General features: G+C 60.0%; 1 long non-coding RNA gene across 1 annotated transcript; it reads right to left on the bottom strand.

Moving 5' to 3' along the window:
- Positions 1-4,469: 4,469 nt before the first annotated feature.
- Positions 4,470-8,063, bottom strand: LOC143675928 (uncharacterized). The gene is made up of 3 exons (XR_013171688.1): positions 8,021-8,063; positions 6,198-6,342; positions 4,470-5,017 (listed from the first exon to the last, which is right to left on the bottom strand). It is a non-coding gene; the product is annotated as an uncharacterized LOC143675928 (long non-coding RNA).
- Positions 8,064-12,422: the final 4,359 nt, after the last annotated feature.

Here is a 12,422-nt window from a genome sequence, read left to right as displayed (position 1 = left end):
ACGGAGGAAAACTCAACTTCCCCAAGTTGAATTCTTGATATTCTCACAAGCAATGTGGACAACCAAAGCTATATGCTGAGCCCCCAGTCTTGGGGTTTGTTCATATGAAACTTAACCTCACAAAGGATAGGTCAAGTTTACTTAAAATTTAGGCCTAAGAGTGACCCCCTCTTTTGTTGCTCAGATGTGGCCTCTCTCTCCAGCCAACAAAACAAGCAATCTCACCACCCTCCCCCTGTCTATGTGGGACACGACTCCCAGGGGCGTGGACCTTCCTGGCAACGTGGGACAGAAATCCTAGAATGAGCTGAGACTCAGCATCAGGGACTGAGAAAACCTTCTTGACCAAAAGGGGGAAGAGGGAAATGAGACAAAGTGTCAATGGCTGAGAGATTCCAAACAGAGTCGAGAGGTTATCCTGGAGGTTATTCTTTTGCATCGAGTAGATATCATCTTGTTATTCAAGATGTAATGGAGAGGCTGGAGGGAACTGCCTGAAAATGTAGAGCTGTGTTCCAGTAGCCATGTTTCTTGATGATGACTGAATAATGATATAGCTTTCACAATGTGACTGCGTGATTGTGAAGACCTTGTGTCTGATGCTCCTTTTATCTACCTTGTCAAAAGACAAGTAGAACATATGGAATAAAAATAAATTAAAAAAAAAAAGATTTTCATTTGTTAACTTGATATTACTACCCGGAAGTAAGAAAATATACATCAAACATACCGACAGACACAAATAGAGAGTTTATAACTTCAATTAAAAATTTTTCAGCCATGAGTCAGAACATAAAAACACAGAATCATAGAAATACAAAGTTCACTAGTTTATATAAAAGACCTGGCTGTCTCTCCTTGCTCCACTCTTCCATTTTTATCAGAATTTTCGTTCTTTGGCGGATGGGACACGTTAAGGTTATTTATTTAATGTGGGGACTAAAGCTTTCCTATCGTCATTTGTGCAGGAGACTTTTCAGATTTTCTTTGTCTTGGTGTGTAACTGTACAAAAGCTTTGCCTGACCCTCAGGCCTGCTTGACTCTCAGATTTATGGTGGAAGGAAGCTTCCTGGAGGTCTTTTGGTTCCCCCAACCAGCTTTCTCCAGGCCGGATGGAGCCCCTGAGGGTCTGACCAACATACGCAGACAGAGGTCAGCGTCAGTACCCGCTGACAGAGGTCAGGGGGCCTGGACCCAAGTCCCCAGTGCAGTTCTAAATTCTTCTATTTGTATATGCTGGTCTTGTTTGGGGAACCTTTAATCATAGCTCTATAATATGTTCCGGTCCAAAGTTTAAATTCTGCTGTAGCTGGCAGCCTGTTTCCATGGAAGTCTTAATCTTTAAAGGCACCTGGATCAGTTCATTTTCCCTCTGGGGTCAAGAGGAACAGGTTAGAGCAGCTGGGGGGTGGGGTGCGGGGAGAGGAGCTGGGGGTGGGGGGTGCGGGGAGAGGAGCTGCGGTGGGGGGGTTGGGGGGCATGGGGTGAACTCTAGGTTGGGTTTGGAACATGTTTCCCTTTGTTGTGTTTTTGGCCTTTTCTTTTTCTAATGAACCTCTAAGTGAAGCTATTCTGGAGACAGACTGTCTTCTAGCAGCTTCCAAATACCAAACTTGGATTCTTCTTCTTCTTCTTTTTTTTTTTTTAAAGGTGCCTCTGAAGTGCATGATTTTGTTCCTATAAAGTTTCTCAAAGCGGCCACTACAAAGCCGAGTCACCTTTCGTCAGATCTACCAGTGAACAGGACGTCACAGGCCTGCAGCGAGAGGCCCTATGAGAGGCAGGTGTTTTAGCAGGAGGAGGAGAGGAAGATTTAGAGCGAGAGGAGCTGCGGTCAGGCAGCCCATCTCCTGGGTGCCAGGCCTTTGCTCAGGCCCTGGGGTACCCTTCTGACCTGCTCCCCAGTGAGTGACGTGAATGCAGCAAGCAAACGGGGTGGGGGGGGCGGGGAAGGAGGCTGGTGCACAGGAGCCAGGGGCCAGCAGATCGCTTGCCATGTGACCCAGGCTGCAAGTCCCCATGGATTCCTGAATCCTAAATCTCCGAGAGAAACAGAAAATTAGAGAGCTGGAGGGAGAAATGACGTGAAACCAAATGGAAAAACTGACAATAGAACCAAAACCAAACCCAACTGAAGCTGTTTAAACCAAAGTCCCAAATAAAAGGCGATTGAACTCAATGTAAGTCATGGAACCCAGATGTAGGACGGGGTTTCCTGCAACTGGGGGTCTCAGCAGACGCAAAGGGGCCATCGTGGGCACCTCACCTGGCCAGCCACTCCTGCCTGCGACCCCAGAGGGGTCTCCACACTCTTGAAAGACGAATTGGAATCGAGTTTGCAGATGGCAGCATTTTATTTAGGACACTAAAGTTCATGTCCAAGCGAAGCCAGTTCACGTGCAGGGTTGAAAGCGGCTTCAGGGTATAAGGACGGGAAGCACTTTTCACAGACATACAAGCAAGTTAGCCTGTCTCCTGTTGGTTGGTGAGGGTTTATCTTACAGTGGTAGGGTTAGGGCGGGTGGGCTCTATTTTGTACGGGGTCAAAGGTAATGAACTAGGGGCTTGATTGGCTCTCTGGTCAGCTCCTTGGCAAGGATGCCACTTTCAAAAGCTATGGAGAGGAAACTCAAGAGGGGGTTCAAAGAGGAGGTAGGACATGGGATTTAGGGTGCTGAGGGGTCCCCAGAGCTTTCTCCACATACTTTTATTAGCATCTGTAAGAATGTCCATAGCAGCTCATGCATCACAGCCAAAACGTGGAAACAACCAAAATGGCCCTCAACAAAGGGGAAAACTGTGGAATAGTTGCAGCAGCTGACGCCCCCTCAGCCACGAAAAGAAGAAACCACTATTACGCGCACAGCAGCGCTGGGAGCCCAGGCAGCACGTCAGCACGAGAAGCCAAACAGAAGAGCCTGTTTACATGATGCTCAGGAACAGGCAAAACAAATGGATAGAACTAGAAGCCACTGGATATCTCTGCTGGGAACACGGGGGAACCTTCTGGAAGTCCTAAAAGTGTCCTCTGGCCTGCAGTGGGCGGGGATTACAAGGATGTGTGTGTGTAAATAAACCGTCAAGCTATACACTTGAGATCAGTGTACTTTGTGTGTGTTATTTCACAATAGGAAAGTTAAAGGGGAAAAAGGAAAGCCTCCGAGGGCTCCTGGGAGTCTGAGTAAGTCCTGCAAACACCATTGTAGCTTTCTCGGCAGGAACTGGGAGGCCCACCTGGAGTGAGTTTGCTGCAGGGCCCAGGCCGTTGTGCTTTCCAGCAGGTCCAGGGCAAGAGCGCTCAGAGACGCCTGGGGCGTGGAGCAGGCCGCTGCCTCTGGGGCCAGCCCGGGAGGTGGGCAGAGCCCGCCCCCAGGCACCCAGGGAGGGTGGGCACTGCCCGGGCGGGCGGCGCTGGGGACCCCTTGTTTCCCAGCTGGGCCATAGCCTGCTCTTGCTCTGCTCCCCGGAATGCAGCCAACCCGGCCCGGGCGTCTGCGGCCCTTGAGTCTGAGAGCCGAGCCATTCCCCCATTCCAGGAGAATGTTTGTTCAAGGGCTTGGCACCCACAGAAGAGGAAACAAATGCCACCGTGGAGTGGGCGGGCGGCCCCACAACCGACGGCTGGGTCTACCCCTCCAAGCTGAGAGGTATTGGCAGCCTGGGGCCTGGCTGGGGTCGGCCCAGGAGCCCCTTTCCCACGCCGGGAGGGACACAGTCCTCCACGGAAGTGCAAGGGCCTCCTATGTGTCCAGCGCCCTGCAGGCCCCGGGTGCCACCCTGGCTGGGCCCTGCCCCTGTTCAGGGCTGGCAGAGCAGGCACATGGCTGGGGGCTGGGTGCTGAGGGCAGGGCCAGGGTGGCTGAAGGACCTGAGGCTAGGAGGGGAAGGGGTTCCCAGGAGTGAGAGGAGCCCGGGCCCCGGGCAGGGTGGCTGTGGCTGTCCAGGGGTGAGGAGGCAGGTGTGTCCACAAGGTGGACTTTGTCCCCAGGGTAGAGAAGGCTTTTGTTTGTTTTGCAACATTTACAAACACTGATTTTGATTTTTGGCCCCAAATTCCCCCACCCGACCATTTCCTGATGACATTTTACAAATTAAACTCCTCTGTGCACACGATTAGAACGCAGAGAGAGCAGGAGAGTGCAAAGGCCGCAGAAAGGCCTTCCTCTGCCCGCCTGCCTCTCTCCCCAACGGCAATTTCCTGCCACCCTTTGCGGTGTAGGTCCCGGGGGCCCTGAGCTCCTGGGGACACGCCAAAGCGGGGGACCCAGCACCGGGCCACAGCCCGCCCTCGGCTCCCGCTGCCCAGAGGGCCGAACCTGGGGCCTTCCCCCGGCCAGAAGGTGCAGCCGTGGGGTTGCCCTCTGCAGGTCACCAACCTGCTGCACCCCGCTGCAAGAAGCGTCCCGAGGTCACCCCTGCTCGGACCACCCGGGGTCCGCCCGGCCCTTTCCCGCCGTGTACACTGGGCGTGCGGCGCTGCCCGGCTGCCTGGCTTCCCATCGTTGTTTCTGTTTTCCTTTAGTTTGTTGCAAATGAGGTTGGAATGGTTTCTTGTGTCTCTGTGTGTATATTTACTTGTTGTTAGAGGGGTTTGGGGTTGACAGAACAGTCATGCATAAAGTACGGGAATCCCATAACTGTCCTATCGCGAGCAGCCGGCACGGGCGGGCGTTTGTTCCCACTGACGACAGCGGACTTTCAGAATTGTGCTGCGAATTAGAGCCTGTGGTTTGGCTTCGGGTTCACTGCTGTGCAGGGCCCTTCCATGGATTTTTAAATTTAACCCTGAGTCCATATGCACTCTATCTGCTCACCGCGCAGTTGGGCACTGGCGGCCTCCACGCAATGCCTGCACCCCATGTCCACGACGGAGCTGTCCCTCGCCCAAAGGGAACCTCGGTGCTTTTCACGTGCTTTCGCCGTTTGTGTCCTTTGGCTGCAAACTGCTTTTTTGTATTTTTTTGGCCGTTTCTGTGACAGGCCTTCTGTCTTTCCCTGACGGGCTGGGATGAGTTTCTGTAGGCGAAGGAGTTGTTGGTCAGGTTTTATCTTCCAATATCCCTTGGCGGCAGTGGGAGGGCATTGGGGGCGACAGGGAGGCCTGCAGGGGGGCATGGGGACGCAAGAAGGGACTGCGGACCCATTCACAAGGGCACCAGGGAGGGGGACAGTGGTCATAGCACTGGGGGTCCCAAAAGGGATCCGCCAGTGCCCCCCAGCCTGCTGCAGGGGCCCAGCAACCCCCAAGCCCTGATGTCGCGCTGGTACCGAGCACGTGTGGCCGGGACCCTCTGACCACCGGCCTGTCTCCCACCAGGTGTGGGCGCGAGGGGGAGGGGGAGGGGCAGGTCGGGGACACTTCCAGGTCCGCGTTTCAGGTGCTCTGGTCTGGGAAATCCCAGCGTTTCGGCACATGGGAACCCACGGGGCCATGGCTAGCATGAGGCTGAAGGGACCCAGACGGCCCCAAAGGACTGGTCCTGACCCTTCTCCCTGCACAACTCAGGGCCTGCCCCAGAGGTGCTGAAGAATAGTCGCCAGGTGACATCCTGCACCAATCAAAAGGAGCGTCCAGGTCAAAGCGAGGGGACAGGGGCACAGAAGGACAAGACATTTCTTTTTCTTTTAAATTAAGTTATAATTATATGTCGTCAAAGTCCCTCATGTGTGATTCTCTCACTGGCACCTGCTGTCCTGTGCCTTCCACCACGGCCACGACGCGGACGTGTCCACCTCACCCCCAACTGTCACCACGGTCACGACGTGGACATGTCCGCCTCACCCCCAACTGCCACCACGGTCACGACGTGGACGTGTCCACCTCACCCCCAACTGCCACCACGGTCATGACGTGGACGTGTCCGCCTCACCCCCAACTGCCACCACGGTCACGACGTGGACGTGTCCGCCTCACCCCCAACTGCCACCACGGTCACGACGTGGACGTGTCCGCCTCACCCCCAACTGCCATCACGGTCACGACGTGGACGTGTCCGCCTCACCCCCAACTGCCACCACGGCCACGACGCGGACGTGTCCACCTCACCCCCAACTGCCACCACGGCCACGACGCGGACGTGTCCACCTCACCCCCAACTGCCACCACGGCCACGACGCGGACGTGTCCACCTCACCCCCAACTGCCACCACGGTCATGACATGGACGTGTCCACCTCACCCCCACTGTCCCAGGCACCTGGTGTCAGCCCCTCAAGCAGTTTCCATCGCTATCATTTTGCCTTTTCCAGAATGTTGCATGAATGGAGTCGTTCAGCACGAAGCCTCTGGGTCTGGCGTTACCGTCAGGAGACTGTTTCTGAGCTTCATCCAACCTGCATTTCCTGTTAGTGCAGAGTTGCGTTGCATTTCACGGATGTGGGGACTCTATCTGTCATCCTAAAACTAGCAGCGACCCAAACGTCCTGCAACTAGAGGGATGTCCTTATGACTAGTTTCCTAAAGCTAAACACTCCCTTTGTCCAAGTTCAAGCTGCAGTGGAGAATCGGGAAGCGCACAGGGCTGGGGCCCGGCCCAGGAGCAGGAGCTGGGGACCCAGTGGGTGAGCCCTCCCACCCCCACCTTGCAGCCCCTGGAAGTCTGGCCATGAAGGCAGCGCTGGGCTCTGCCAGGAGAGTCCGGGAGAGCACCTGGACGCGCATGGTCACCGTGCCTGGGCACCTAACTCCATGCGCCTCTAGTTCCTTCAGCCCCTGGACACGGGGGCCTGTGGGCCTGCAGCTGGGGACCCAGAAAGAACCGAGCCCCGGCCTCCGGGGAACCCGGTTTACTGGCAAGAACAGACGCACAGGGGTTAGACAATCTAAGACGCCCTAGGGCAGGATTCCAGGACAGCCAAGGGACCTGTCTGGCTGGGCCGGGGTGTGTGAAGGCAGACTGCCTGGAGGAGGAGAGCTGGTCAGAGGGCTGTAAGGAGGGCTGTGCGCCGCAGGAGGCTCCAGGAGGAAGAGCGGCGCCTGCTGGCCTGTGACAGTCGACTATGCCCTGAGCTTGAGACTGGGCAAGGTGGAGTATTTACACCATGGCAATTGGCAAATGCTACCCAGGAGAGAAGTTAAGAAAAATGGGCAGGGTTTGGAGGATTTTAAGCTAATGGTCTGGGATAATCCACTTTGTTCTTTAAAAGGATGACCTGGCTGTGGCAGTGGGAAGGCTGGGGAGAGACGGGCAGGTGGTCGGGTCTGGCCCTTGATGGCCGAAGGAGGGCTCAAGGCTGCCCGAGAAGGGTTGGGGAGTGGGAAGAGGCAGACCCTGGGCAGTGACCTGACTCCGCTGCGGGGGACTCGGCCTGGGGGCATGGAGGGGTGTGCGTCAGGGGGCCTTTCAGCCTTCCCCCACCAGCCCCACGACTCCACAATAAAAACCTCAATGCAAATACCTGGGGCTGGCCAGCCAAGCTGCCCGCTGCGGAAGGGGTGGGGAGCGGGGATGGGGAGTGCAGGGACGGGGGGTGGGGACAGAGGGGATGGGAAGTGCGGGCGTGGGGGTAGCGCAGATGGGAGTGTGGGGGAAGGCAGGTGAGGGGAGGAGGGATGGGGGTGGGGAGGAAAAACCTAGCTTCCCCCCAGCCGGCGTCCATGTAGTGACTCCTGCCAAGTTGGGCTCGCTCTGTCTGGCCATGGGTGGGATTGGGGTGGTCCAGGGGCTGAAGGAAGAGGGCACCAGGGACATGGCCATGACCCCCTGACTGGCGGCCCCTGGCAACAGCGTCCATTGTGTGGTTGGCGGAGCTCCTGGTCCAGGATCACGGGCAGGTCCTGCAGCTCCAGTGTCACCCCCAGCTGCTCGGGGGTGGGAGGGGGGTCTGAGTGGAACAAGTGGACAAGGGCACTTGGGGTGCTTGAATGATGATGAGGAAGGGTGGACAGCTGTGTCTCCCCTCTGGCCCGCCCAGTGCTTGGCTGTGTGGGGGAGGGGGTGGCTGGTGACCCCAAAAGAGATGTGGTTGGTCCTGAGCCCCCTGGCCCGCCCAGCCTCCAGATCAGAGCTGACCCATGCACCTTTTGTGCCTGGAGCCACAGGGTAGCCCCGGCTGGAGAGACTGTCCCCCAGCCCAGCCCTCTGCCCGCCCCCCAGCCTGGAGGCCCCACCCGGCATTGTTTCTCTCTGGCTTCTCTTGGCAGTTCAAGGCTGGACGTGCCAGCAGTGGCCAGGAGGGTGGCGCTAGGAGGATGCCAGTTTGCGAGCTGTCCTCCTGGTGTCGCCTCTGGGTTTGCCCCTACCCCAATTCTGCCCCAGAACAGGTGGCCCCAGGTGCAGCCTCAGGTGGGCAGGGGCCAGCAGCATCTCGAGCGGGCAGCCCTCCGGGAAAGCAGGCGGGCGGGCATGGCCTTCTCACGCTCACAGAGGGCCCCTCCCCGCAGAGGACCTGGGCTTCACAAGCAGAGGCCGATCTGCACAACAGCCCTCGGTAGCCCCTGAGGACTCCCTCCCTCCCCCCATCTGCCGGCTACCCCACCCCCACCCCTGAGTTATTAACGCCCCTTGGAAGGGTGTGAGGCCCGGAGCGTGGGGAGGTGTCCTGAGAGCAGAAGTCCTTCCACTGCAGGGTCTGGGGGAGGTGGAGCCGCTCTGTGCCCATCCCCCAACCCCATGCCCCTTGCTGACCTTCTGCAGCAGGGACAGCTTCCCCACGCAGGGGACGCCCGGGCACTGGAGACAAACACAGGACCAGCTGCAGCCCCGGCCACCACCCAGGAGGCAACTGGGTTTGTGGTTCCACTCCGGCCCCCTTCCCACCCCAGACGTGGCACCTGCCACAAAGCACAGAGCCACGGAGCCGCCGAGCCACTGAGCCTTCTGCTGAGGCTACCTTTGCTTCCGCCCTTGCGAGCTGAATCCCGGTCACCTCTGGGCCCCTCTTCCTGTCATTGACCCTTTAGGGCAAGTCCTCCAGGGAAGGAGAAAAGAGTGGAACCCAGGAGGCCCAAGGGCACCCCTGAGGGCCACCCCTCTTGGGTCCAGCCTCTTCATCTGTGAATGGCCTGGCTTCAGAGCACCACCACTGCACCATAGGACACCTTGGGGAGCCAGGAGGATGAACGTGAACTGGACATGCCCCTCCTGGGCGCCTTCAGGACATGGCTGGACCCCCCCAGCACTTCTCCATGCACATGAACTTCCAGGGAACACGGAGCTGGGGGGCTGGGGGGATGCTGAGTGGGCCTGGGGAAATTGAGATCCAGGAAAGCGGAGCTGCGACTCCCTGGGTCTCCGCACTCCCCACCTGTGCAGGATGGCTCCCCAGAACCCGGGCCAGGTGCCACACAAGAGGGGATGTGGGATGAGAAGTTCACCTGGAGAAGCAGGGGCCCCCCACCCAACGCCTGCAGCTGTCAGCTGAGGCCATCCCCTCTGCCGTGGCCCCCAGTTACTGCCTCGCAGCTCAGCACTTGGTCCCCTGAGGAGGAGGGGCGGCTTTGGGTCGGGCAGAGGGAAATTGTTGGAACCCCCTGGGTGGGTCAGCTGCTGAGACCAGCCCAGGTTTGTGCCTGGTTGTGGCCGGGTGTAGGACTCAGCCCCCAGGAGGGACCCCAGGGCCCTGAGGCAGGGCCAGTGCCAAAGCCAGCGAGCCTCTGGGGAGGGGGAGCGAGGAGGAGCTGCAGGGGGCTACGGCTGTGGAGTCGGGGCATCCTTGACCCCTGCCGAGTTGCCCAGCTCCGTCTTCCCTCTGGGTGGGGCCGGCCTGGGCCGGGACCCAGTCGCTGGGGGTCGTGCCCAGCAGCCCTGACAGCCCTGCAGCACAGGGCCTGCAAGTGGCATGGTGGGCGCGGCAGATGGGAGTGGGGGCCACACCGGGAAACTGCCCTGCATCCCCATTCCCAGCTGGCCCTCCCGCCAAGCCCTCGCTGCTGGAGGAAGACTTCTGGTGAGCACCGCAGGCTCCGTGATGCTCCCAGGCTGGTGGGCTCAGGCAGCACAGCCAGTAAACGGCCCCCAGCCTGCCTCCTCCCAGAGCGCCAGCGTCCCTTGGGCCTGCTGGTCACCCCACTGGTCCCGTCCAAGGATCCCCCTCTCTGGGCCACACACCTGTGGGGAGAGCCTCGAGAGAGAGAGCCCAGGCGGGCTGGAAGCAGCTCTTCCCCTCCCCCTCCCCTTCTGCCTGGCTGCCTCTCGCTCTGCTTTTCCCAGTTCTAAGGCAGCAGCACTCCTGGGGGGCTCCTGGGGAGAGGGCTCCCCGGCTGGGTCCTGGAGGATCTGCTGGCGACTCTCGAGGCTCCCAGGACTCGGGGTGGGCTAAGGTAGAGACAGTCCAGCCCCCACTCTGACATGTGGGCCCTTTCAGGCACACATGGGACTGGGTGGGGAGGGGGACCCTGGGAGGGAGGCAGGACTGGGCTAAGGAGCTCTCACTCTGTGGGAGAAAGAATTTTGTCCCCCGATGGGGTTTCTAGCTCAGGGCCACTGCCCGGGACCCATGGGGAGGGTTTGGGGCCCAGAGGGGGAGTGAGGGGGGGACACTGTGTGGCTGGGGGGGCGGCACTCTCCTGCCTGCCTCTGCGGGGGGTTCTCTGTAGCCAGATGCCCCCTCCTCTGGCTTTTCTTGGGAGCGCCTGGTGGTTTCAGGATGGTTCGGGGTGGCCTGGCTGTGTGGGGTGCCTTAGCGAGGTGCACCGAGTGGAAGGACCGCTGGACACCTGGACATGCGGCCGTCAGCTGCGGTCACCTGCCCTCCACGACAGCTCTCTGAAAAGGGGTGAAGTGGGGGTTGTGAAATGGGGTGTTTGATGTGACCTGAGGCACCTCGTGGGGCTGCTGCCCCCCAGGTGTCCCCTGTGCCCTGTCCAGGAGCCGCAGAAGGAAGTGTGACCCTCTAGGCAGGGCTGCCCCGCGGACCCCTGCTCTCGGCGGCTCAGCCCCTGCGGGAAGGGGCTCTTTCTCCTGCGGGGTGCCAAGGAAAATGGGCCTTGGGAGGGCCTGGGGAGCCAGGCCCAGACCCGGGCCTCGTGCGGGAGAGTGCCCAGGGCTCCTGCTCAGGGCTGGCTGGGGGCACGCGCCGGGGGTGCCGAACCAGGCCCCTCTCGGCCTCCTCCCTGGGCTTCAGGATCAAGCCTCCGCCTGCGGGTGGCTGCGGAGACGCCGGCCCTCAGCCCCAGAGCCCGGTTTCTAGACCAGGGCCCACCCTGCCCGGCGGCCCCTCGCCAGGGCTAGCAGGCGTGTCGGGGGAAGGGGCGCCTCCTACGTGGACCCTGAACCGAACAGACCCCGGAGAAGCAGCTTCCCCTGCTCCTCGGGCCACTCGGTGAACTCCACCCTCCAGCCCTCGCCCAGGCAGCCCCGGACTAGAGCTGAGTTACTTCGCGCCCGTTCATGTCCCTCTCCTGATGGGTGCCGGGGACATGCCAAGCCTGCAGTGGCCGGTGTGGCGGGGAGGAAAGACAGGGCTGCAGGAGGTGGCTGGCACCACACCCTCTGCACGGCCCGGGGCTCGGGCTGGCGTGGACGGAGAGGGGCCCGTGACCCCTCTAAGGCTGCCTGGAGGAGAGAAAGTCCTCCCCGAACTCTTCAAGGTTTCGGCCTCATATGCTGAGTCAGCTCAGCCCGGCCCTGAGCGGGGAGCAGAGCACCCACCCGCGAAGGTGAGACCGTAAGGTGAGCTTCGGAGCCCGCCCGGCCCCTGCAGGGACCAGCCGCCCTGAGCTCTGGGGGCGGCCGAGTGGCTGCGCCTGCCAGCTCTTCCCGGGAGAGGTAAGTGCAGGACAGGTCAGAGCGACGGAGCGGCAAAGCCCGCGTGTGATTTCCGGGGAGAAGGCTGAGTCACGAGGGAACTATTCCAGCGCGTGTGCTTTAGGAAGGAGAGTGTGGCGAGGGCGGGCCAGCCGGCAGCCCCCCAGCCCAGAGGAGTTGCACCCCCACCTCCCCACGTGCTCCTGCCCTGGGATCGGGACGGACGTGAGGGAAGCCCAGCTCTGCCCGCCTGCCCCGGGCAGGCTGTGAGGGATGGAGGTTAGCAGGAAGATTTAAACCCAGTGGCCCCCAGAGGGAAGGGCCTCGCCACTTTCAGCTTCCCAAGCGGATGCAGCAGAGTGTCCCGTGGGCCCAGGGCGGGCTGGATGCTGGGGCTTCAAGCCAGGCCTCCGAGTGGGGGTGACCTGGCCGGACCCCCTCACGTTCCCGACGAGCTCAGGCGCTGCAAGCCCTCGCCTGGCCTCGGAAAGAAGAAGGCGCATGGGGGCCTTCCAAGGCTTCCTTCCACCCCGGGGAACTGGCCGAGTCATGGCTGCAGGCTTGGTGGAAATTCAGGGGTACAGGGGGCCTGGGGAGCTCCTGTGCGTCTCCGCACCTGGCTGTCCCATGAGCACCACCTGAGCTTAGTTCCACGCCGAGCACCTGCCTCTGCCCGGCGCCTGCCCACAGCATCTCTCCTCCGGTTCCCTGAGCCGGAAACGCAGCCATTCCAGT

Source organism: Tamandua tetradactyla, chromosome 3 (assembly GCF_023851605.1).
Source record: "Tamandua tetradactyla isolate mTamTet1 chromosome 3, mTamTet1.pri, whole genome shotgun sequence".
Classification (NCBI taxonomy): domain Eukaryota; kingdom Metazoa; phylum Chordata; class Mammalia; order Pilosa; family Myrmecophagidae; genus Tamandua; species Tamandua tetradactyla.
Note: the sequence above shows the minus strand (reverse complement) of the source record. Positions and strands in the feature narration are given on the sequence as shown.